The sequence below is a fragment of the Schistocerca gregaria genome, chromosome 2, assembly GCF_023897955.1.
Source record: "Schistocerca gregaria isolate iqSchGreg1 chromosome 2, iqSchGreg1.2, whole genome shotgun sequence".
NCBI lineage: Eukaryota > Metazoa > Arthropoda > Insecta > Orthoptera > Acrididae > Schistocerca > Schistocerca gregaria.
In genome coordinates this window covers 412661314-412689266 of record NC_064921.1, presented here as the reverse complement: position 1 = coordinate 412689266, position 27953 = coordinate 412661314, and the positions used below count along the sequence as shown (strand labels likewise).

Below are 27953 nucleotides of genomic sequence, written 5' to 3'. Positions count from 1 at the left end.
CGCTGGCGGCAGCTGCCTCCTGCCTCACTGATGGATAGCGCGTTGCCTGGAGACGCGCAGCGCCGCAGGAAGCCAACTGGACTTCCTGCGGATTTCTTGCACCACGTGTGGCTTCCGCAGGAAGTTTATCTGCGGTAAAATAAGTCGTCACCCATAGTTGCACGCAGTCGCTTCCACTGGAACAACAACGAAGCGCGGGTCTTTCTCAGGCTTTAGGTTAACTTTTATAGCACTTCTTCTTTGAGCTCCCTTTATCCCTGCAAACTTTGAATCATTTCTGTTACCGGAACTAGACTGCCTCCGACGACGGAAATAAATAATACCATCCCCTTTTTATTTCTTTATCCAAACAGCTATATTAATTGGTTTTCAGTTTAACTGCTGTCGAGTTCGAAGTAACAAGGCTCCACTTTTAAAAATAAAATGTGTAAATCACTGCACAATTCATTCATCCGAACCTGGGGAGACTGCTAATCCATCCAACAATTACGACAGGTGTCATACTATCTTTTTCCCAAGTTTAGAGCCGGCCGGGGTGGCAGAGCGGTTCTAGACGTTACAGCCTGGAACCGCGGGACCGCTACGGTCGCAGGTTCGAATCCTGCCTCGGGCATGGATATGTGTGATTTCCTTAGGTTAGTTAGGTTTAAGTAGTTCTAAGTTCTAGGGGACTGATAACCTCGGAAGTTAAGTCCCATAGTGCTCAGAGCCATTTTGAAGCCAAGTTTAGACGATAAACTTGCGAATTATTTTTGTGCTGCGTCTCACTTTTTATGCTTGAGAATGGAGCCTTGTGACTCCACAGTGCATTTAGTACAGCTGTTTTTAGAAATAATGATGAGACAAATAGTATTCAATTTATGCCGTGAAAATCTTAGTTGCGTATATCCCCAAGTCTTCAGTATCTAGCGGAAGCTACAAGATGTATACGTTACCTTCTCTGCTTCCTCCTATATAGGTAACGTGTGATTTGGCACTGCTTCGCGTGCTATAAGTAAAATAGGTTGGGCACTTGCTACTTACAGCGTTGGCAACAAGCTATGTAACTCATTCGAAACAGCATTGTCAGTAACACTAACCATACTAGTACATACAAAGAACAGTAGTGTGACGGTTGACAACATCCTAAAATTTCTTCTTTAGGGGTCCTAGGCGGCTCTCTTATGACTCTGATCACAAAAACAGCACTTATGCAATTTTCGAATCGTCTGGTTGAGGGAAACACAAGTTGAAATGTTGTTTGAATCCATCCGTAACTTTAAAACGGCATGAAATAGTACGGTGATGTGTTTAATGATTTACTACAGTGGATTAATTTCTTCTTCACACTGGCATAATAAAGGTCACAAATGTAGGATTATTCAGAAATTCATTGCTGGAATCGTTATATTCTCTGCAGAAGTATGTTCTAAGATGATATTTGACGTTCGTATTTAAATAGCGAAGAGAATAAGGAAATGATTTAGGGGGAGAGAGTAACGATAAGGCTGAGGAAGAAAAGGGAAAGGATGAGAATCTCTAGACAGGATGTGAGATAATCAAAAGAAGGCAAAATCTAAGAAAACGAAGAACCAAATGAAAAATGAATTGCAAAAACTGAAAATGGCTTACAAACAAGATTAGAAGCACGCATAACTGAATGTGTGTGTGCCTACTCCACCTTCTTACGTGTCGGGTTCTCGAAAGATCTGGCAGTGATTTTTCTGTCTTAACTCAACATACCATTCGTTTCTGCGTGCATGAAACAATCTTTTGCCTTAGATTCAACATCGACTGCAGTCCTCCATAACTGGTGGCGCTCAGACGCCAGATGATGACAAAAGTACGTGTCGTTCACTACGAAAACAAAAATTTTATTGCAAAAATTGAGTGTGTTGTTACTGCGGTAGTTACGTACACACTCGCAGCACAGCAATGTCTGGAAAGATGGTAATAGTTTATAACCTCAAACACGTCGTCTGAACGCCACCAGGGGCTACGGCAATGAACGATGTCTGCCAATATGCCCTGGAAATAAGACTTCTACTCCATATTAACTGTAATCTGCTCTCGCTGGAGGAACAGGGCACGTGATATCATGGAATACCTCGCGCAGAAAGCACTGTAATGTGGTATTTATTGAGCTACGAGTCAGGTGTGTATCGAACGGTCGCAGTAGTTACGCTAACTTGTGCACAAGATTAAAGATCATAAAAAACAATTATATGCATGGAAGGTCCGCTTCAGTTTTCAGAGTCGCAACTTGTTTTGATGTCTTAAGAAACCGGAAACTGTTAGGGGAACATATGGCGGAACAGGACAGTAACGCAGAACGAGGTAATGGTGTTTTTTTGTCTCGTATGTGCTGCTATATTTCAGACATAGTTATAACTATGTCTAACAATGCATCGGAGCAATTACGTCCCGTGTCCTTGCTTGTTCTGTGTCGATACGTCTTTCCTACACTTTTCTGCAATATCCAGGTACTAAAATCACAGAAGTAAGTAAACATATGTTTGTTCAATTAAATTAAATCGCCACCATTGTCTTAATTGCACCCTCAACTTCATTTATACGTAGCTTAAATATCAATTATGTTTCACGGTGGTCACTGAACGTTGCGTAATCTGAAAGTGCACTCTTGTGGCAGAATGGGGTATGGGCAGAACGGGGTACTGTCCCGTTCCGCACCGTGGTACATTATTTTTGATTTGTTCAGATTTTGTATATAAAAGTTTTTTTCTGTAGAGAATGGTCTAATCGTAGTAAGGGGAAGAAATTCGTAAATGACTGAGATCAAATCTTGGAAAAGTAATCATAGTCTTCTAAATTGTGACACTGTTTGGCAATGTTTATTTGAAATCCTCAACTATGCTCAATTCTGTTAATGGCTTTCGGAAATCAGGAATTTGGTCTGTTAATCAGAGTGTCTTACGATATAAATATTTCCCACCATCAGCAACCACGGATATTGAGTAGCACATTCCGAAGAAAACTTTAACAGCGTAACTACACACAAGTAGCACAGAAGACTGGAAACCCCATCACAAGGGATAACTCCTACACCGTACTCGCCGAACATGCCTTGTTGAGTAGCCATATCACCAGAATGTAGCTTCCAGTCCAGACAGCACACTGCCATTTCCAAAAGTAGCACCGAAAAACGAACGCTCCTTACAAGACGAAGCTAATTAAAGCAGATGAAGGAGAAAAGAAGAAAACCAAGCCTTATAGGGCTAAGTTTGCGAAAAAGCGCCTCGAATTAGTTCAGAAAAAGTTTAAAGTAATTTCAAAACTGGAACGAAAATAACTAATTGTGATCAAAGCTCCAAAACATCCACAAAACTAAAGCAATCGAATTCGTGTGAGTGAGTCGACAATGAGGGCGAAGTTATCTATGTGTGCACTTCATGTGCAGCATAAACCTTGATAGTTTATATACTGTTTATAACTAATGTGAAATACATATCAGCTGTTTTCATTTTTAGACAAGTTTTGTATGTGAAATATTATTCCTTATTTTGCACCACCAAATTACCATTCTCTAATTGGTTCAAATGGCTCTGAGCACTATGCGACTTAACATCTCAGGTCATCAGTCGCCTAGAACTTAGAACTAATTAAACCTAACTAACCTAAGGACATCACACACATCCATGCCCGAGGCAGGATTCGAACCTGCGACCGTAGCAGTCGCACGGTTCCGGACTGAGCGCCTAGACCCGCGAGACCACCGCAGCCGGCATTCTCTAATTTTTCAATAAAAATGCGAAGTTAAGTAACTAAATATTGATACGGTGTAATTTTTTGTAAGCTAAAGTTGTAATAAAGACATCTGGACCAATTGAGCAGCGTATTATAATTTTATTGTTTCTCATAATGACTGTTGTACAATGAGTACCCTGTTCTGCCACAGGTGCCCCTACCACCTGTTGTGTACATAGTTCCGCGTAGTCAGCGCGTACACAACTTTCCCAATAGAGCGCGCAGCGCTAAGCACAACAGCGCAGGCGCAGCGCTCGTCCGTCTCCGCACTACGATATGGCGCTGTCTTAGAGACGGACCAAATTCTGCTTCCGCTGAACCGTGTATTAATATGTAACGCAGCCAATGAGATTACTGCTAACGTGGAACCTTTTCTCCTCGCGGACCACACTCGCGCAGTGATACCTGCACGCTCGAGGTATTATAACGAGTGTACAGACCCCCGATTAGTCAGTCTGCATTTGTCTGTACCAGTCTATGATCAAGTTTCAGTCTGCACCTAAGAAGATTATCATATTCCTGTACATAGCCATGAAGATAAATGTATAGACACTTTGTCAAGTATCAGAGATGTGTGATAATAAGATTAACGTACCAAGACCAAAGGAACTTCAGATTGTCAATTGTAAACAGCATCCAGAATCAAGTAACGTAATGTCTATGATTTTTATTATTTTAATAAATGGGTATGAAAATTAATCAAGTTCTGTTTAAAGTTGGTCACTGTCAATCTGCCACTCTAAGCGTGCAAGTGGCATTTCTATCGTCTGACCTAACGGCAGAAGATAAACACGCCACGATAAGACCACGAGACATATTGCTGACACTCACCTACTTCGTTAGAGCGACAAATCAGGTAATCTGATGGTGTTTGTACCGAAGGTCTTACAGTACGCACACCACACCATCCATCACAATCAGTGAAAGAAACATTGGCTGGCAGCGTAAACTGCCACGTCTTTGCACAGACTGCTTTGGTGCCCATAAGCACAGAGATAACATCCTTAGTGGTTCTGCATGTTCTTACGGCAGCGAAATCAATCTTCAAGAGGACAACGGTCGATCCCAATCTGGTTCGTCACACAGACGAATGTATTTGAGTTGCAAACAATTCAGAGTATGGAGTGGCCGACCCGATTTCCGACCTGAATCTTATAGAGCGTGTTTGAAATACTCTCTCAAGATGTGTTGGCTACCGCGGTTCTTCCGGCACTTTACCGCTTTGAGAGCTGCTTTGCACGAAGAGCAGCACTCAGCAGACGGACAACAACTGCAACAAACAAAGCTGCCACGTTGTATGGCTGCAAAATTATTTGTGCTGTGCTAGAGTGAAACAACCATTTCGAGCATTTCAGATACAGTTCAAAAATAAATTATTTTAAATGTCCTGGTAGGTCAAAAGTGTTTGCCAGTGCGGAACTCGAACCCAAAACTTGACCTGTCACAGTCAGTTCTGTTACCGGTTTACGTATCCAGGCTCGAATGACCCGTACTCATAGCTTTTGTTTGCCAGGAAGTTACAAGACAGCGCACATTTTACTGTGAGAAATTTGCTCTAGAAACATTCTCCTACGCTGTGGTTAGACTACGCAATATCCTTTCTTCTGTAAGTACCACTGAATCACGGGATAAAGCTGAACTGTAAGGTTAGGAAAAGTAGAACAGCGATACTGACAGAAGGACGTCTTGGACAGCTCAGTCACTACTGTCGCGGGAAGGCAAGGTTCCGTGTTCGGTCCGGCGCGGTGCTCAGTTGTGAGCAGCTTGGAGGTTTCGCAACAGCGTACACACCGGTGCAGAGTGAAATATTCGATCTGGAAACAAATTATTTGCCCTAAAACTGTGTTATCTGGTTTAATGTAAATTCCGTCGTGCACTGTACAAGTGACTGACTTCCATAAATTCCAATACAAATTTCTTAACCTATTTTATGTTATTTTTTTCTCCTTCGTTCTGGAAACTATTTAACGTATCTCCTGGCCGCCCATGTGTACAGGCCGTGTTCGTTTTTGCAATCACCTCAGCCAGTTCCGGAAATTGTTCGGTCTGAAGATGATGGACCGGCTTTTCCCTAGTCCTCCTAAATGGATGGTGGTCGGAGCCGACTTCGCGGATTTTAAAGGCGAGGAATTTCCCCAGGAAGGACTGTGTTTCCAACATTTATTGCAGAGCTCTACAGGTCCTGCCATTAAGCAGCGACATCCTGAAACGCTATAAGTGCAGCAGGAAACAGCCAATGAAGATACTTACATCCTGCTGCTGATTATGACTCGTTGGATGGCCTAAACATTAAATAAATTTAAAAATGGATTACAAACAGTCTCGACCGCAAAATAATTTATTTCGATTGTAACCGGTTTGGATCAACATTTGAACAACTGCTCAGCAGCTGACATTCGTGGAGTCACAAAACCCGTTCCATTTATCACCAATGCCTACCATCATGGTATGAGAGTCTGAGAATCGAAAATACTGACCGAAACCGGTTACCCTCGAAATAAATGTTTTCGCTGTAGACACTGTTTGTAATCCATTTTTAAAGTACTTTTAGCGAGATCGCTGTTTGTCCAAGACAACTATTTTAAAAAATTATTAAATAATTTTGTGGAGCTGTTAGGAGGTCTGAAAATCGAGGAGTCGACATGTAGTCCCTGGGGGCGGGAGGCTGAGTGCCATTTTTCGGGGCGCACTCAGCCTCGTGTTGGCAATTGAGGAGCTACTCGACCGAATAGTAACGGCTTCGGTCAAGAATACCATCGTAAAGTCCGGGAGAGCTGTGTGCTGACCCCATGCCCCTCCTATCCGCATCCTCCTCTGAGGATGACACGGCGGTCGAATAGTCCCGGTAGGCCACTCGTGGCCCGAAGACAGAGTGCTTTTTATTATTATTATTATTTCGGGAGTCTGAAGTTATTGATCCTCCTTGATCAGCAAGGTTACTTTTCCGGTACGGAAACGGACAAAAGATTCGAAAGCTTGTGTGCTGGTGTGGAATACTGCCTGGACACGTTACTGTTTTCCTCGGCGAGTATTGCAGATTAAGGAACCTGGAGGTGTTCAGTAGAGAGAGGCATCAGGGAAGAGCGTGAAGCTAGCAGATAGCTCGAGAGGTCGTAATGGGTAAAAGTGACGGACTTGGGTAGCGTTAATAGCTGTCAATAAATTACTATTGTTTCCATGTAAATTGGAGAGTGCTGTTTCCGCCTCCGTAGTATAGCGGTAGCGTTTCCGCTTATCACGCAGGGGCCCCGGGTTCGATTCCCGGCAGGGGAGTGGATGTTGTCTGTCATTCATCATCATTGACCCGCAAGTCGCAGAAGTGGCGCAACTAAAATGGACTGGCCATACGGCGGCCGAACTCCCCCGCGTGGGGCCTCCCAAGCCACACGCTCATTTCATTATTATTTCGAGTGGTGTAATTGTGTGACTCTCTCTCTATTGACTTTGAACTCTCCCGTTTTGTTCTGATAGTCATTATTGGCCGAAGGCGCCAGTAGCCTGATGGATGCTGCGTACTAAACTGTTGGCCGTGAATATATTGTAGTGTTGTATCCTTCCTGAAATTTGCGGGACAATCTCTGGAAGCAGTTACTTCCATAAACAAATCTAGGAGTATGCGTACGGAGTGATTTAAAATGGGACGACCACATAAAATTAATTGCAGATAAAGCGTGGAATGTCAGATCCCTTAATCGGGCAGGTAGGTTAGAAAATTTAAAAAGGCACTGGGTAGGTTAAAGTAAGAAAAAGTGGGAATTAGTGAAGCTCGGTGGCAGGAGGAACACGACTTTTGGTCAGGCGAATACAGGGTTACAAACAAAAAGTCAAATAGGGGTAATGCAGGAGTAGGTTTAATAATGAATAAAAAAATAGGAGTGCTACTACAAACAACATAGTGAACGCATTATTGTGGCCAAGATAGACACGAAGCCCACGCCTACTACAGTAGTACAAGTTTATATGCCAACTAGCTCTGCAGATGAAGAAATTGAAGAAATGTATGATGAAATAAACGAAATTATTCAGATAGTGAAGGGAGACGAAAATTTAATAGTCATGGGTGACTGGAATTCGGTAGTAGGAAAAGGGAGAGAAAGAACATAGTAGGTGAATATGGATTGGGGCTAAGAAATGAAAGAGGAAGCCGCCCGGTAGAATTTTGCACAAAGCACAACTTAATCATAGCTAACACTTGGTTCAAGAATCATAAAAGAAGGTTGTATACATGGAAGAAGCCTGGAGAAACTGACAGATTTCAGATAGATTATATAATAGTAAAATAGAGATTTAGGAACCAGGTTTTAAATTGTAAGACATTTCCAGGGGCAGATGTGGACCTTTGGAGAAAAGAGAACCACTTGTATGAATATCAAGAGCTCAGATGGAAATCCAGTTCTAAGCAAAGAAGGGAAAGCAGAAAGGTGGAAGGAGTATACAGAGGGTCTATACAAGGGCGATGCACTTTAGGACAATATTATGGAAATGGAAGAGGATGTAGATGAAGATGAAATGGGAGATAATATACTGCGTGAAGAGTTTGACAGAGCACCGAAAGACCTGAGTCGAAACAAGGCCCCCGGAGGAGACAACATTCCATTAGAACTACTGACAGCCTTGGGAGAGCCCGTCCTGACAAAACTCTACCATCTGGTGAGCAAGATGTATGAGACAGGCGAAATACCCTCAGACTTCGAGAAGAATATAATAATCCCAATCCCAAAGAAAGTAGGTGTTGACAGATGTGAAAATTATCGAACTATCAGTTTAATAGGTCACGGCTGCAAAATACTAACACGAATTCTTTACAGACGAATGGAAAAACTAGTAGAATCCGACCTTTGGGAAGATCAGTTTGGATTCCGTAGAAATATTGGAACACGAGAGGCAATAGTCACCCTACGACTTATCTTAGATTAAGGAAAAGCAAACCTACGTTTCTAGCATTTGTAGACTTAGAGAAAGCTTTTGACAATGTTGACTGGAATACTCTCTTTCAAATTCTGGAGGTGACAGGGGTAAAATAAGAGAGCGAAAGGCTATTTACAATTTGTACAGAAACCAGATGGCAGTTATAAGAGTCGAGGGACGCGAAAGGAAAGCAGTGGTTGGGAAGGGAGTGAGACAGGGTTGTAGCCTCTCTCCGATGTTATTCACTCTGTATATTGAGCAATCAGTGAAGGAAACAAAAGAAAAATTCGGAGTAGGAATTAAAATTCATGGAGAAGAAATAAAAACTTTGAGGTTTGCCGATGACATTGTAATTCTGTCAGAGACAGCAAAGGACTTGGAAGAGCAGTTGAACAGAATGGACAGTGTCTTGAAAGGAGGGTATAAGATGAACTTCAACAAAAGGAAAACGAGGATAATGGAATGTAGCCGAATTAAGTCGGGTGATGCAGAAGGAATTAGATTAGGAAATGAGACACTTAAAGTAGTAAAGGAGTTTTGCTATTTGGGGAGCAAAATAACTGATGATGGTCGAAGTAGAGAGGATATAAAATGTAGACTGGCAATGGCAAGGAAAGCATTTCTGAAGAAGAGAAATTTGTTAACATCGAGTATAGATCTAAGTGTCAGGAAGTCGTTTCTGAAAGTATTTGTATGGAGTGTAGCCATGTATGGAAGTGAAACAGGGACGATAAATAGTTTGGACAAGAAGAGAATAGAAGCTTTTGAAATGTGGTGCTACAGAAGAATGCTGAAGATTAGATGGGTAGATCACATAACTAATGAGGAGGTATTGAATAGGATTGGGGAGAAGAGAAGTTTGTGGCACAACTTGACTAGAAGAAGGGATCAGTTGGTAGGACATGTTCTGAGGCATCAAGGGATCACCAATTTAGTATTGGAGGGCAGCGTGGAGGGTAAAAATCGTAGAGGGAGACCAAGAGATGAATACACTAAGCAGATTCAGAAGGATGTAGGTTGCAGTAGTTACTGGGAGTTGAAGAAGCTTGCACAGGATAGTGTAGCATGGAGAGCTGCATCAAACCAGTCTCAGGACTGAAGACCACAACAACAACAACGAGGCAGATGCCGACCAATTCTTGAATGTTGTTGGTCAGTCTGGCATGTACACCATGCAGCACTGATAGATGAATTTGAGAAGGTTCATTTAGTAAGAGCAAAAACGTCTCAGAGATGATCAGTCAACTCCAGTGGCAGACTCTAAAAGAGAGGCGTTCTGCATCAAGACGTTGTTTTCTGTTTAAAGTTGCGAGATGGTTATTATTTTTTTCCCCCTAGAAGTGTCGATCAACGTATTGCTTCGTCCTACGTACGTATATCTCGCGAAAAGACCACGAAGACAAAAATGAGAAAGATTCGAGCCCACACGATGGCTTATCAGCTATCGTTCTTTCCGCTAATCATACGCAATTAGAATAGGAAGATAAGCGTAAACATGGTCCATAGTAGACTGCAATGCACATTAGAGGCTCCTAAGGATCATGCTCACGTTTGTTGAGCATCTGCAGCCTGTGGGTCCCCACAAATACAAAATTATAAGGAACAGGAAATGGTGCACGAAGTACCTCCCCCCCCCCCCCCCCCACCACCACCATCAACACCACCAACACCATCACTCGTGGGGTAAGGTGGCTTGCAGAGTAGAGATATATATGTAATATGCAGCTAGACAGCTAAAGTGCCCTTAATTAATGACTTTGGAGCTGTGAAATCTTTAAGCGTGTCTCATGGGTCAAAATGACGTTGCTAACCCTTAGTTAGAGCAGTGGCTCCCAAACTGTGTTCCGCTGGAAGTAAGAAGTGCACTGCAACAAACTATTAACAACACAGGGCTTTTTCCGACATTTTTTTCTTACTTTTAAAAGCTTTATTACTAATTCTGTGTTAGTAGTTATGATTTAAAATTGAAGTAATCGCTGAATAAAACAATTTTATCTCATTTTTTTAAAATTTTAGTAATTGTATTAATGTTTAGAATAAACAAAGTGTTCCATCAAAAAGTGGTTCAAATGGCTCTGAGCACTGATGGACTTAACATCTGAGGTCATCAATCCCCTAGAACTTAGAACTACTTAAACCTAACTAACCTAAGGACATCACACACATCCATGCCCGAGGGAGGATTCGAACCTGCGACCGTAGCGGTCGCGCGGTTCCAGACTGTAGCGCCTAGAACCGCTTGGCCACCCGCCCGGCTAAAGTGTTCCATCAAAGTTCCACAACACTCTACGTATTACGCCAAAGGAAAAGTTTTGGAACTCCTGATTTAGAGTGGATGATAGTGTTGCAGTGGAGAGAGCTAGTCCAGATCCGCCAGTAAAAGTTTCCAATTAAAATCACGGAGAAGTACGGGGGCGTAATTTGTCACGCGCGCCGCCCACCGCGAGGAGTACGTGAACACTGGCGAGTGAGATTTCTTGCGACACCAGGGAAGTTCCGAGCTACGGACGAAGGGAACGTTTCACCCAGTACAATCAAACCGTCATTCTTTATGTGGATGACTTACAGGTGATGAAACATTAGTAGAGAGTTACCTTGGCTGATGCAGCAGAGAGCTATCTGCCAGCTTTTCGCGATGGGATAGCAGTGATGCCTGCTCGGCAGCAGAAGTTCCGTCCACAAGCCGCTGGACACCCACCTGCAACAGACGAGAGACCAATGCGGCGTTAGTTGTAGTGGCCACGGTGCGTGCTGGGTGGTTGGCGTCCTTCCGCGCGGGCACACTCCACTGCTCCGCCTGCCACAAAAGGAGAACCAGCCACGGCATTGTCCCCGACGCCTCGCGACAAAGGCGTCCGCCGGCCGGGACAATGGCGAGCCGGGCGGGGGCGTGAATAACTCAGCCGACAGCGCGCGCTCCTCCGCCGGCTGTCCCCGATATGGCGCGTTATGCTTTACGTCCTGCTGTTTACCTCGCCACTCACTCGCTGCTCAGAGCGGAGGAGCAGTCCTTTACTGCTGCAGAAGCGTCCGCATCAAGTCAATCAGTGAATCGAGCAATGCGCAGACACCTGCATCTTGCAACGGTTATACTAACACACACACACACACACACACAGGCGCGCGCGCACACATACACACACACACACACACACACACACACACACACACACACACACACACACTTCTGAAATACTGAATATTCTTTTTCCTTGTCTAATGTCACTTTAAGATATCGCACATCTAACCAACACTGACTGTTGGCTGGCCCTACATTGCGCTCGTGAACGGTTCCATGAGACAAAACTTTAATCTTACTGAATCACTCAATCTGAAATAATGTAATGAATCGAAATACAATAGGAAAGGAAATTAACACTGTCTTAGTGAAAACTACCCTGACGCGCCAAAGAAACTGGTCTAGGCATGCGTATTCAACTACAGAGACAGATATGTAAACAGACAGAATTCGGTGCTGCCGTCGGCAATGCCTACATGAGACAAGTATATGGCGCAGTTGTTAGATCGGTTACTGCTGCTACAATCGCAGGTTATCAACGCTTAAGTAAGTTTGAACGTGGTGTTGTAGTCGGCGCACGTGCGGTGGGACACAGAAACTCCGACGTAGCGATGAAGCGGAGATTTTCCCGTACAATCATTTGACGAGAGTACCTTGAATATAAGGAATCCGATAAAACATCAAATCTCCGACATCGCTGCGGCCGGAAAGAGGTCCTGCAAGAACGGGACTAACGACGACTGACGAGAATGGTTCAACGTGACAGAAGTGCAACCCTTCCGCAAACTTCTTCAGATTTCAATGCTAAGCCATCAGCAAGTGTCAGTGTGCCAAACATTCAACGAAACATCATCGACAAGAGCTCTCGGAGCCGAAGGCCCACTCGTGTACCCTCGATCACTGAACGATACAAACTTTACGCCTCGCCTGGACCCATCAACAATGACATTGGACGATTAATTTTGGAAAAGTAGTGGTAAGGGCTTATGGGACAAAAATGCTGAGGTCGTCGGTCCCTAAGTTTACACAGTACTTAATCTAACTCACGCTATGCACGACACTCACACCCAAGCCCGAGCGAGGGAGGACTCGAACCTCCACCGGGGGGGGGGGGGGGGGGGGACATTGAGCGATTGGACGAGTGTGGGTATGGAGACAACCTCAAGAATCCATGGACCCCGCATGTCAGCATGGGACTGTTCACGCTGGTGGGGTCTCTAATGGTGTGGGGCGTGTGCAATTGGAGTGAGATGGGACCCCTGATACGTCTAGATACGGCTTTGAGAGGTGACACGTACGCTAGCGACCTGTATGATCATCCGTATCCATTCATGTCCACTGTGCAGTCCGACGGACTTGGGCAATTCCAGCAGGACAATACGACACCCCACACGTCCGGAATTTCTACAGAGTGGCTCCAGGAACACTCTTTTCAGTTTAAATACTTCCGCTGACCTCCAAATTCTCCAGACATGAACGTTATTGAGCATATCTGAGATGCCTTGCAACTTATTGTTCAGGAGACATCTCCACCACGTCGCACTCTCACGGATTTATGGACAGGCCTGCAGGATTTACGGTGTCCGTTCCTTCCAGCACTGGTTCAGTCACTAGTCGAGTCCATGCCACGTCGTGTTGCGGCACTTCCGCGTGTTCGCGGGGGCCCTGGACGATATTATGCTGGTGTACGAGTTTCTTGCGATCTTCAGTGTATTTAGCTGAAACTAAATACTGAAGTACGTTGTGAAACTAACGTAACAAAAAGTGCAATGTCTGATTGAAATGTCCGCAATGTGAAATACTGCTCAAGCCTGAAGAAAATAACTGTTTAAGATTACCTTCACTGTTCACTGTAAATTAATCCGCTTACTTAACACAACACGCTAAAGTGACTACATGCTGTTTGCTCACACGAAAGCGAAGTGTAATCTGCCCTGAAAGAGAAGTGACTCACCTCTTGCTCAGCAAGCTCTTTTATGTCTGGTGAACTGACGTCCTCGAAAGCAAATTCAAATCAGCTAATGCAGCAGGCAGAGAAAAATAATTTACTCACAACTAAATTTTTCTTTGCGTGTCAGAAACACATAAAACTTTACTAAGAATGGTGGAGGCAGGTTTAACTTTAAAGAAAAAGGTTCTTGCCAAACTGCAGTCTGATTATTATCAAAAAAGACTGTTAAACATAACAAGATTCCAACAATTACGAAATTCATTCATTACAAAAACTAGACTTTTAAAGTAGTTGCGTTATTTGTACCATAATGAGACAATAGAGGTGAAATTAACACTAATCATGAATGTTATTAGTTATCTATGGGACAAAGATTTCCTTCAATTAATAGTTCTGGCAAACAAACACTTCATTCTCGTGCTTGCAATTTGTTACCTTGAAACATTCCTTCAAAACTCTTATCCATCCATACGGTCAAGAAAATATCTCTACACTCAAGTTTTTATCTCCACAATAAAATATTCCAGATAATTACTCCCGGATTCACAAATGCCAGATCTCCTTCTCGAAAACTCAACTGCTCGCTACTGTGCCTCTCTCAAGAATGCCCTGGCGCTGCGCAACTGACAGGCCACCAAGCGCACCACAGATTATAGTAAACACGGAGTCAAGGATCTTAACCACTACTCCTGCAGCGCACTCGTACATCTTCGTCCCAGTACAGTAAAGGTGAAATATTCACAATGGCAGAAAACACATAATTAACAAAACCTTGTGCAGGGTAACCACAAAAGAACTTTACACTTTCAAAAAATTCGAACAAACGAAACGATACAACTTATTCACTCCAAACATTAGCCTTTTACTAGTGTCTTTCTGGGAGTTTCTTACGTATGGATGCAAATCTTTTATTACAGTGTTCTGCCACCAGAGAGTGCTACGGTAGAAAACGGCAGAAACACTACAGAAGAGCTGGCGGGTCCTTCAGTAAGCAATGATTGTTCGGTAGCTGCTGGTTATCGAGCATTTCGCTCACATTTTCACCAGCAGCCAGCTAGCACAGTCTCAGTTTATGTCGGGTGCAAACAGTTTAAAGAGAAGGTCTGCATTTAGAAAGGTTAACGTCCTGGTCAGCCATAGAGCAGCACTCCAGCGAAGTCCACAGATATCGGCACGCCGAGCAAATCTTGAGCTTCAGATCCCACAAACAACCGTTTCCAAAAAACTGCGTAAACACTTGGCATGACACCATACAAACTGCAATTGCTGCAGGCTTTCACTCCAGCTTATCATGCTGCACTGAGATGTTGGCAAGCACGGGCAATGATAAGAACACTAAAAGAGATCAATATTTAGTGAATAAACATTTCACACTAATGGTAAACTTCGAAAAATGTTCGTTTTTGTGAAACAGAAATCTCCCATTTCTTCACTGAACACGAACGAGACACTGTCAACAAAATCTTAAATCGGCTACTCCACTTCAAACGCAGTAACTGTGGCGGCGTTGAATGTTGAGATTGCATGTATGCATGTATGTGAGAGAGAGAGAGAGAGGGAGAGAGAGAGAGAGAGAGAGAGAGAGAGAGAGAGAGGCCTGGTGGCTTCTGGGAGGACACAGACACAGTCATTGGAGCGCCCACAGCCTGATCGAGCTTGCAATGGAGCCACGTCGAGGCGTGTCCCGCGCCTGGAGGAAGTGACGTCAGAGGGGCGGCGCCACTTCCCTTGGAGCGTTGCCCGAGGAGGCAGGCCCGTACCGCCTCCCTGTACTCAGGGCCCTGCGCCTTGCCACCGCCGCCCAATGTCCCACGAGGATCTTTGTCTGGGCTGGACGCGTTGCCGCACTTCACAGTCTTCACGAGAAATGCGGTCGCGCCGTGTAACAAGACCATCATTCACTCGTTAGCTAATGTGCGGGGAAAAGAATGGGGGGTTTGTTGAGGCGTACTAGATAAGGCGTCTGTCTTTAAAGTTGCTTTTTCTTATATATTAAGCCTAAGGCTATTCATCATATACATATAGTGCGACAGGAAGGAACAAATGAAAGTAAGGATAATTTCGAAACGGAATTAAAGTTCAGGGAGAAAAGTGGTTATAACTGAAGTGCAGCTACTCACGGAGGTCCGATGTGAGCTGTAATCATCGTATGGTAGCGAAACTTGGTAGATATGGTAATGTATTAATGAGGAACCGATTTACGCTGGAAAAAAATAGTTCCAATTTCGGCCACCAGATGCAAATCTGGAGCGGTGAGTGCCAGAAAAACCTATAGAAATTTTTCCACGTACAATACATTAGGGACAGGACGTGGGTAGAAAAGGTGAAACGAGTGAAAAATCCATAATGTTCATTTTATTATGGAACGCCGTTTTTGCAGTTTGCTCAATAAGAACACCAGAAACGTCGATGAGATGCTGCATCCATAAAACGACGTTATCAACGACACATGTTGACAGATTCCAATTGATTGTGAACAAATCTGGACCAGAACTGAATACATATTTTAATATACACGCATCAAAAAAAGTTTTGCATCACATCGGTTCCGAGAGCTCTAGAACCTGTACAGAAAATTGGAATAGAGATCAACATAAACATTATTTCCGCCCTTTCTATTGCTCATGAAAACCACACGTTGTATGTTGTACCACCATACAGCGAGACCTTCAGAGGGTCCAAATTGTCCCACTCCTCAACGGCGATTCGGCGTAGACCCCTCAGAGTGCATGGTGGGTCGCGTCGTCCATAAGCAGCCCTTTTCAATCTATTCCGGGCACGTTTGATAGGGTTTATGTCTGGAGAACATGTTGGTCACTCTAGTCGAGAGATGTCGTTATCCTCAAGGAAGTCATTCACAAGATGTGCACGATGGCGCTAATTGCCGTCCATGAAGAGGAATGCCTCGCCAAAATGCTGTCGATATGATTGCACTATCGGTCGGCGGATGGCATCCACATATCGTACAGCCTTTACGGCGTCTTCCATGACAGCCATCGGCGTACGTCGGACCCACTTAATGCCACCCCGAAAGTCACGAAACCTCCACCTTGCTGCACTCGCTGGACAGTGTGTCTAAGGCGTTCAGCCTGACCGGGTTGCCTCCAAACACGTCTCCGATGATTGTCCGGCATATGCGACACTCATCGGTGAAGAGAACCTGATGCCAGTCCTGAGCGGTCCATTCTGTAATTATTGGACCTATCTGTACCGCGCTGCATGGTGTCGTGGTTGCAAAGATGGATCTCGCTATGGACGTCGGGAGTGAAGTTGCGCATCATGCAGCCTATTGCGCACAGTTTGAGTCGTAACACGACGCCGTTTGGCTGCACGAAAAGCTTTATTCAACAAGGTGTTGTTGCTGTCAGGGTTTCTCGAGCCATAATCGGTAAGTAGCGGTCATCCGCTGCAGTTAGCCTTGGGCAGCCTGAGTGAGGCGTGTATCTCCTCCATGTTCGAACAACATCACTTTGCTTCACTCCGATACGCCTGGACACTTCCCTTGTTGAGAGCCCTTCCTGGCACAAAGTAGCAATGCAAACGCGATCGTACCGCGGTATTGACCGTCTAGGTATAGTTAACTACGGACAACACGAGCCTTGTGCCTCCTTCTTGGTGGAATGACTGTAACTGATCGGCTGTCAGACCCCCTCCGTCTAAGAGTCACTGCTCACGCGTGGTTGTTTACATCTTTGGGCGTGTTTAGAGACATCTGAACAGTCAAAGAGACTTGTCTGTGATACAATATCCACAGTCAACGTCTGTGTTCAGGAGTTATGGGAAACGGGGTGATACAAAACTTTCTTTGATGTTTGTATTACAATGCAAAGCTATGAATTTCATCTGTCATCACATTGTATGGTCGGGGGAGTCACTTTAAGATTAGACGCAATTGTAGCCCAGCAATGATGGCTGCTTTATGACAGGAAGACTGTTCCTTCCGCTGCTGCCTCGTCCTAATCTCGTAGCATGGAACAAAAGAAAGAACATACATTTTTTACAGTATGATATCACAATATAAAATATACAAAACCTTTTCATTTTTAATGTCGTTACGAAAGTTACAACTACTTGCTGTCCATGTATCGTATTGCGGAGATGATAGATGGTACAGTCTACCAGTCACTGTATCATCACACTGATCACAGCTAAACGTACAGTAAACCACTGTAATATGTATTTTACATTTGCAGAAAATTTCATTGATCTCTTCCGGTCGTGAGATTAATTAACGAGCTTCGCATTAATATCAAAAGTATACGTACTTAAAATGTGTATATAACTGATAAGCACGAGGTAGATAGCCGTGAATGTTTCCGGTAAGGGAAGGTGCACAGGCTCCAGGTAGAATCCGCACGGCAGGTTAGTGAGGAGGGTTGGGGTATCGGCCACCCTGGATGTGCCTTTTAGGCGGTATCTCAGACCCCACTAGGTGAATATCGGGCTGGTACTGAAATACCGCTTAAGTTACGTGATAAGCTAACATTTAGAAAACTTCCGCCCACTTTCACAAAGACTATACGCAGACAATTGGGGTACACATATTCCATTCCAGAGAGGTGACGGCGTGGCGACAGGGTGCCATCACCCCTTGAATTAACCAAGGCAAATCCGTAAATAATGATGCCAACCCTGCCCCAATGCGTGACAAAGGCACAAGAAAAAGAAGAAGAGTGTATGAGAGGCAGGGGTTTTGCATCCTCGACTGCGGATCTCACGTACTATTTGTCAGGATATGTAGGCAGTGTGTCCGTGAGGTACAAAAATACGAAAACACACCACAAGTAAACTTCACCACTTTATTCCATAAAACAAACAGTTTATATTAACTGTGTCTGTCATCTAGTACCGGAAAAATACGGACTTAACGATACTCCATCGTCAGCAGAAAATGAAACTTTTTTTCGGATCCGAACCAAGCTCGTTAAAACTGGTCTTCGGTGTGATAGACGTGCGTGTCGCGTCGCTCTGCTGCAGGCATTTACTGACACCAGTAGTACACTCCTGGAAATTGAAATAAGAACACCGTGAATTCATTGTCCCAGGAAGGGGAAACTTTATTTACACATTCCTGGGGTCAGATACATCACATGATCACACTGACAACAGAACCACAGGCACATAGACACAGGCAACAGAGCACGCACAATGTCGGCACTAGTACAGTGTATATCCAACTTTCGCAGCAATGCAGGCTGCTATTCTCCCATGGAGACGATCGTAGAGATGCTGGATGTAGTCCTGTGGAACGGTTTGCCATGCCATTTCCACCTGGCGCCTCAGTTGGACCAGCGTTCGTGCTGGACGTGCAGACCGCGTGAGACGACGCTTCATCAAGTCCCAAACATGCTCAATGGGGGACAGATCCGGAGATCTTGCTGGCCAGGGTAGTTGACTTACACCTTCTAGAGCACGTTGGGTGGCACGGGATACATGCGGACGTGCATTGTCCTGTTGGAACAGCAAGTCCCCTTGCCGGTCTAGGAATGGTAGAACGATGGGTTCGATGACGGTTTGGATGTACCGTGCACTATTCAGTGTCCCCTCGACGATCACCAGAGGTGTACGGCCAGTGTAGGAGATCGCTCCCCACTCCATGATGCCGGGTGTTGGCCCTGTGTGCCTCGGTCGTATGCAGTCCTGATTGTGGCGCTCACCTGCACGGCGCCAAACACGCATACGACCATCATTGGCACCAAGGCAGAAGCGACTCTCATCGCTGAAGACGACACGTCTCCATTCGTCCCTCCATTCACGCTTGTCGCGACACCACTGGAGGCGGGCTGCACGATGTTGGGGCGTGAGCGGAAGACGGCCTAACGGTGTGCGGGACTATAGCCCAGCTTCATGGAGACGGTTGCGAATGGTCCTCGGCGATATCCCAGGAGCAACAATGTCCCTAATTTGCTGGGAAGTGGCGGTGCGGTCCCCTACGGCATTGTGTAGGATCCTACGGTCTTGGCGTGCATCCGTGCGTCGCTACGGTCCGGTCCCAGGTCGACGGGCACGTGAACCTTCCGCCGACCACTGGCGACAACATCGATGTACTGTGGAGACCTCACGCCCCACGTGTTGAGCAATTCGGCGGTACGTCCACCCGGCCTCCCGCATGCCCACTATACGCCCTCGCTCAAAGTCCGTCAACTGCACATACGGTTCACGTCCACGCTGTCGCGGCATGCTACAGTGTTAAAGACTGCGATGGAGCTCCGTATGCCACTGCAAACTGGCTGACACTGACGGCCGCGGTGCACAAATGCTGCGCAGCTAGCGCCATTCGACGGCCAACACCGCGGTTCCTGGTGTGTCCGCTGTGCCGTGCGTGTGATCATTGCTTGTACAGCCCTCTCGCAGTGTCCGGAGCAAGTATGGTGGGTCTGACACACCGGTGTCAATGTGTTCTTTTTTCCATTTCCAGGAGTGTATAATAGCCAGCATTCCGAGACAGAGCTAACTCGCGCGCGTGAACCGCACGTGACGGCTGTATGAAAGCCTCTAACCCTTAAACGTGTGTGCAACTGTCAAGCAGTGCGTATACAATGAAAATGTCTAAATTTCGTGTTTGACAATAACGTGGTGTTGGCCCTTCATTTACATATTAGCTTGACAAAAAATGTAAGTGAGTATACATACCATTCTCTCTTATCGTCACTCGTTTTTGACGTCAGAAACGAAGCCACACATCATATATTCATACATTCCTCTGTATGCTTGTACGCACGAACGAGAGACTGACAGTGTGCCGTCTTATTTTCAGTATACATTGAAGCGCTAAAGAAACTGGTATATGCTTTCGTATCAAATACAGAGATATAAGAACAGGCAAAATACGGCGTTGCGGTCGGCAACGCCTATGTAAGACAACAAGTGACTAGCGCAGTTGTTAGATCGGTTACTGCTGCTACAATGGCAGGTTATCAAGGTGTAAGTGAGTTTGAACGTGGTGTTATAGTCGGCACACGAGCGATGGGACACAGCATCTCCGAGGTGGCGATGAAGTGGGGATTTTCCCGTACGACCATTTCACGAATGTACCGTGAATATCAGCAGTCCAGTGAAACATCAAATCTCCGACATCCGTGCGGCCGGAAAAAGATCTCACAAGAACGACACCAGCGACGACTGAAGAGCATCGTTCATCGTGACCGAAGTGCAACCCTTCCGCAAATTGCCGCAGATTAGAATGCTGGGCCACCAAGAGGTGTCAGGGTGCGAACTGTTGAACGAAACATCATCGGTATGAGCTTTCGGAGCCGAAGGTGCGCTCGTGTACCCTTGATGACTGCACGACACAACGCTTTACGCCTCGCCTGGGCCCGTCAGCAATGAAATTGCACTGATGATGACTGGAAACATGTTACCTGGTAGGACGAGTCTCGTTTAAAATTGTATCGAGCGGGTGGAAGTGTGAGAGGAAGGAGACAACCTCACGAATCCACGTCAGCAGGGGACTGCTGAAGCTGGTGGAGGCTCTGTAATGGTGTGGAGTGTGTGCAGTTGGAGTGATATGGGACCCCTGATACGTCTAGATACGACTCTGACATGTGACACGTAAGCATCCTGTCTGATCACCTGCCACCATTCATGTCCATTGTGCATTCCGACGGTCTTGGGCAACTCCAACAGGACAATGCGACAACCCATACTTCCAGAATTGCTACAGAGTGGCTCCAGCAACACTCTTCTGAGTTTAAACACTTCCGCTGGCCACCACACTCCCCAGACATGAACATTACTGAGCATATCTGGGATGCTTTGCAATGTGCTGTAAGAGATCTCCACCTCCTCGTACTCTTGCGGATAGCCGTGCAGGATTCATGGTGTCAGTTCCATCCAGCACTGCTTCAGACGTTAGTCGAGTCCATGCTACGTCGTGTTGCGGTACTTCTGTACACGATCTTAGGCAGGTGTACCAGCTTCTTTGGCTCTTAAGTGTATTCCGGTATAAGTATCTACAACAAACATTTTAATAAAACTGAGGACAGAGAATGGCTGCTCAGGCAAGTTGGCTCGGTGGTTTGATAAGATAAATCTATGGCCTTCATTATCTCTTTAATGCGAATTTTGTAATCGAAACATGTAATAAAAATGGATATATGTATGAGTGTATGTACATGTGTATGTTCCACACCTCCTTCTAAACTAGGGGACCGATTTTAACTAATCTTGATACACAAATTCCGTACTGTCAGGCAACAATAGCTTGGTGGGGGGGGGGGGGGGGTAAGAACACCTCCTTATCACAGTTCAGGAGATATTACGTCATAAACAATGAAATGCATGAAAAACTGCCTCATCAAGTATGAGGTTTAAAGTTATTACTTCTGTGCTACTAACTTTTCGCAATAAATTTCGCAGATATTATCCAGATATGCCACTAGATACAACTACAGAATTATATCAAGAAACCACACATAGATGAGAAGATACGAAGTCATAAACATTAGGATGCGTGAAAAAATGCCGCATTCTTCATGAAGTTTTAAAACATTTATTGTTTACTACTAAGACACTCGTACAGTCGAGTTAGCTGAAGGAAATACCTGACACCTTGCAGCGCTATTGACGGCTTTCAACTGTGAAGCGAAAACTGCTGCAGGCGAAAACAGTAGCCTTCTATAAATCTACCAAGAGACGTCTACAAAATAGCGTTGCAGACACGCGAAGCAACTGCGCCCATCGCACAGAAACTGTTACATAATCTTAAAAGCATTTTCATGAATACGTGGAAACGACATTTCTTCGATATTACCCTACAAACACAGATCACTTTTTGTTTTCTTTTCTAATAGAAAATCGACAAAATGAGTATCCTAACGATGCCGGGTTCGTCAGCTAACACTCAGTTAACATTTATTTTATGTTCTTCCGTGTAACTCACAAATTAAGCTTATCTTTGTACTGGAACTTTTCAAAATGAGAGAGACGTAGACTGTTGCACGTATCGAGCAACAGTGTTCGTGTTGGGCTGTACTGTATATACTGGCGCCAGTCATGTATTTTTTCGTACTGGTGGGCTGCCCCTCCACAACCATGTAGTTTCTAATTGGAACAGCGACGGAAACTGCCTCCGGTGCCAGGGGAGCGGCATGCAGTAAGGCGATATGGACTGCGAGTGGTAGCGAACCCGATACCCGTGTCCAAGGCGGCGCCGTCCGCCGCCTGGTCACCCTCCATTGTCACTGCGAGCGCCATCGGATCGCCGGATCGCGTCGCGCCTGGAGAAACCACTGCCGTTTGTGTCGGTGGTAATCGGAAGCCACGGCCTGTATTGCCCGTCCTGGAACGTCATAACTGCCACTTGCACACAAACCACGATCTCGTTTGTAATACGGCGGTTGACAAGAAAAATGCCGTATCCATAACGCACTGATTTATGCACAAAGGGTGTAATAAAAATTTAGAAGTAAACTATCTGGACACGTTCCTCCGTATAGAAGCCGTCAATGTGTTACATGAAAATGAGTCCGGAAATCTATTACTTCCATGTCGTAAATCACTTTCTGCTAGTCTTCGTTGCACATTAATAGTGGGAAACATACAGGAATAGTAAAAGACAGCGTATCAGTTGATAAGTATAGCATGAAATTTTGCACTGATATGTGCAGGAACCTGCCATCGTACTGCATCACGGAGGCGCTGATGTTTTACTTGAGTACTGCGTATTTTCAGTTGTTTTTCAGCCTTCTACAGAAGATGCACCTTCATTCTGGAAATCTCTTCCGATACACACGTTAAGCAGCACGGCTAATTCGTACCGCAAATGGGCATCTGCCAACACCGAATTTGTGAACTTGGAAACCAAGTCTATGATGAACTTAGTAAACGCTTACATGATCATCATGATCATAACGATCACTAAATTAACTCTATGAGGCGGTGACGTGAATAGAACCTTTACCTTTCGTGAAATGGAACACAAAACACTGGTGGCGAACCTAAGAATTACAGCTTAGTTAGACGTAGCCATGACAGATTTTTGAACATTTCCTGTATAACGGAGTTTTATGTTTTATGCTAGTACGTTATTTTCCTGCATATTTACTAATGATTACAAAGAAGATATGTAAACATTATCTAACACTGAAATTAAGCGGTTGTGGGGTCAAGCCCGTTGAATGTTTTCTACGGGTGAGGAGAGTGTGATGTAAAATGGTTCAAATGGCTCTGAGCACAATGGGACTTAACATCAGTCCCCTAGAACTTAGAACTACTTAAACCTAACTAACCTAAGGACATCACACACATTCTTCCCCGAGGCAGGATTCGAACCTGCGACCGTAGCGGTCGCGCGGTTCCAGACTGAAGCGTGTAGAACCGGTCGCCCACACACCGGCTGGCGTGTGCTGTAAGTTCGGGCGTAAACATCCGCTATGTAACTTACTTCATCTGACTTTAAATGTATGTAATATTTTAGACCACTTTTTACCCTAACTTCTGTCGGTATCAATTGAAACTGTAAGGCACTGCATCCAGTCACACAATATGTTAATGTCCGATAGACGATTCAGAGGGTTCAACCTTCATCAAGTGGACTTATGTCAGTTAATATATCGTGCAGGTACTGAGTACGACTTCTGAGTGACCCGTGAGGCTGTCCCTAGTGGTTACAAGTTTTTCTTCCTATTGTGTTTGCATCCAGGGAAAGGAAAATGTGAGCACTCGAGACAGTGCCGCAAGTTGTCCAACAGTCATACACAATACACGCACGTCATATTAATTAGCATAAATCCACCTGGTCGTGGACATTTAATCCTCCTAAACGATTTTCACGGCCAGATTCGGATCTCATCAATGCCATCTTCAGGTGCCTATGCACTCCATGTACAGAGTGTCAGATACAAAAGGCGTTCAAAAAGTTTAGCACAGTCGTCTTTTTTTTTTTTTTTTTTTTTTTTTTTTTTTTTACAGGAGGAGAACGAAATTTATTGTGAACGTAGTTGGAACATTTAGCTATACATTGAGTCTACTCAGTGTAACCTCCATCAGCTGCATCGCATCTGACCAAACGTTCTTTCCACGATGTAAGTGCACTTTGGTAAAATTCTGGGATTGACTTTTACACCATCGCCTGACACAGGAAATAAAGTCTTTCTCACTATCAAATGTCTTAACGCGCAGGTGGGCCTCCAGACGACCAAAGAGGTAAAAAGCAGACGGAGCCAAGTCCGGACTGTAGGGAGGATGAGGAGCAATTTTCCAACCCATTTTCTTGATTTTCTCCTGCGTCATAAGGGCTGTATGGGGTTTGGCATTGTCATGGTGTCGTCTGATGAGCTGACCCTCAAGCTGTGGTCTGTGGGTCTTGACGGCACGTCGCAGCTTGTCCAATGACAAACAGTAACGTTCCCGGTTAATTGTGGAGCCAGGTTCCTAAAAGATCCCAGAAGAAGGTGGCCATCACCTTCTTGGTTTCTTCTTCCGAGGGGAACTCGGATGACGCCACTCCAGGGATTGGGTTTTGCTCTCAGGTTCGGACTAAAACAACCATGTTTCATCCTGGGTAATGACGCCGTCAAAACACTGTTTCCACTCTTCAGTAAAGATCTTCATGAAACCCTCGCACACATATTTTCATCATCCTTTTCATTTCTCTTGTCACTTATCTAGGCACCCAACGTGCACAGATTTTTCTGTACCCTAGTGCTGTAACAGTGATACCACACTACCCAATGACGAACGAGTCATTTCAACAAGCTGTCGTGTCGTCACACACCTGTCATTTTGGATGATTTGATCAATGGTCTCCTTATTCACATCACTCACTGCCGTCAATGCTAGCGCATCGTGAATTGTCCAGCAGAGAGAAACCTCTGCAACCACCGCTGGATACTGCTACGATCCACTGTGTTCTCCCCATAAGCAGGGCGCAACTTCCTGTGAATCAATGTGGCAGAGTCATCGCCGGTCTTAAAGAGGAACTCCATCACCGACCGTTGTCGTAACCTGACATCCTCTTCACGGTCCATTATGCCTCACCTGTAGATGAAAGAAAATACTTTTGTATACCACCTTATAGCTAAATGTTCCAAGTATGTTCACAAAAAATTTCATTCTCTTCCTGTAAAACATTAAAAAAATAGAGACGACTGTACAAAACTTTTTGAACGCCCTTAGTACATCAGTGCATGCAGAACTGGAGCCATCAATGCCTAGATCCCGTGAATTTTTTGTGGAGTGTGTACTTCCAAGACTTGGCAACAACTCTTGTTTATTGGGACAATTTTAGGAAAGTGTGGTTCATTTGTAAAAGAGAACGCATATAGGACACTAGTGCGACCCACTGTTGAATATTGTTCGACTGTTTGGGAACCGCACCAGGTCGGATTAAGGGAAGACTTCGAAACAATTCAAAGTGGGACTAGTTGACTTGTTAACCGGTAGGTTCTAACAACAAACAAGTACAACGGAGATACTCAAATGAGAATCGCTGGAAGGAATGCGACGTTCTCTTCGACGAGCACTATTGAGAAAATTTACAGAACCGGTGTTCGCGACTGACTGCAGAATGAGTGTCCTGCCGCCACTGTACATTTCGCGTGAGAACCATGAAGAGCAGAGATATTTGGGCTCATACGGAGGCTTGTAGACAGTCGTTTTTGCCTCACTCTCTTTGCAAGTCAAACAGAAAAGAAAACGCCACGTACCATACGGTGGCCCGCGGAATTTGTATGTAGATGTGGATGTCGGTTTTGATGAGTGAGTTTGCGAGTATCAAATGTATATGATTTGTGTGGCCATATCTTTCGACTGCAATGATTGTTCACAGCACTAAGGGGATGTAGACCTCAGAAATTGGAAAACTTCAGCCAGTCACCTTTATCCGTTCTTTAGCAAAAAGGATCTTAACAGTCGGGCAGACAGACTGGCAGGGAGACAAGAAAGTGACCCCACAGGGTGAAAATTATAGAAACTACACAAGAAAAAACGTAAATTAGGCACAAACTACGGCGTGCACACACTTAATTCAACAAGTAAACGTCACTACAGATATTCGGATTTAGGTTATGACATGTTCGGTGTAGCTGCCAGCATTGGCGGGCGATGATGTGACGCAGACGAATAGCGAAATTCTGCACGACCCGCTGAAGTGTCGGAACATCGATGCGGTCAATGACTTCCTAAATGGCTGTTTTCAGCTCAGCGATGGTTTTGGAGTTAATGCTGTACACCTTGTCTTTAATACAGCTCCATAAAAAGGAGTCGCACCTTTTCAGACCCGGAGAATGTGGTGGTCAATCGAGGCCCCTGCCTGTGGCCTACGGATACCCCAGAACCAGAATGCAGTCCCCAAAGTGCTCCTCCAGGACATCAAACATTCTCCTGCTTCGATGCGGTCCAACTCTGCATGAACGACATCTTGTCGAAATCAGGGTCATTTTGGATCATGGGAATGAAATCATCTTTCAGAATATTCACGTACCGTTCGATAGTCACCGTGCCATCAAGGAATATCGCATCGGTTATTCCCTGACTGGACTCTGCACACCACACAGTCACCCATTGAGGGTGAAGAGACTTTTCGATAGCGAAATGCGGATTCTCCGTCCCCCAAGTGCGCCAATTTTGCTTATTGATGAATCCACCCAAATGAAAGTGGGCTAAACCAAACCCTACAGCGCATACTAATTTCCACCATGCCTCGCTGCCAACAGTACAGTTTGAACGTCCTAACGCAAACCGTTCAGAAATTATGACGATTTTATTTCATATAACTGTCACCCTGTATAAGGGTTTCGTTTTTAACAACTGAAGTACAGAACCAGAAAGATATACCTTATGCATGCGAGGACCCTTTGCAATAGTTGCTTGGAAAGCGTTTTGCGGTCATATGATCAGTGGTATTATCTCCGGGATGAATAGTATTTCAGTCGATCACACACAGCTCAAGAACCATAAAATCTGGTTCTGGTATACGTCGGTTCATGATGGCCTTTATGTCGCATTGTAACGTGTCTCCCACCAGACATACGTGTCTCTGACTGTCCCATACTTCCGCCATTACTCAGTCTGTGAGAAGACGTTTCGGTGTGATGGCGCCGAGTCACCCGTGGATCGCTTAAAGCCCGACTGAGTCACTTACTGATAACACCGCTGAGGGTCGCAGGCCGGGACAATGGGAGCACATTCATCGGCGCCACTACACGTACGCCTGTTGCTAGAAGCCCAGCGTGCGTTGTTTTCTGTGTGTCGCTCGTAGGATACAAGGTGGTCGCGATAAGACTGCAGAGTAAAGGGCTGTAATCGAGTGTAAGTGCTGAGCGTGTGATTTCTTAAGCGAGGCTGATAGTAAGTGACAGCATAGGGCTGTTTCATCGTGAATCGTGTCAT

At 45.0% G+C, this 27953-nt stretch overlaps 1 protein-coding gene across 3 annotated transcripts in view; it reads right to left on the bottom strand.

Moving 5' to 3' along the window:
* LOC126323356 (SH2 domain-containing protein 4B-like) overlaps nt 1–27953 on the bottom strand; it is a 575575-nt gene that overhangs the window by 120683 nt on the left and 426939 nt on the right. For 2 of the 3 annotated variants that reach the window (XM_049994677.1, XM_049994675.1), the window contains exon 2: nt 11247–11350. The exons of the other annotated variant lie outside the window; for it this stretch is intronic. The gene's annotated coding sequence lies outside the window, so the exon portion shown is untranslated. The remainder of the gene's footprint in view (nt 1–11246; nt 11351–27953) is intronic. 3 annotated transcript variants of the gene reach the window in all.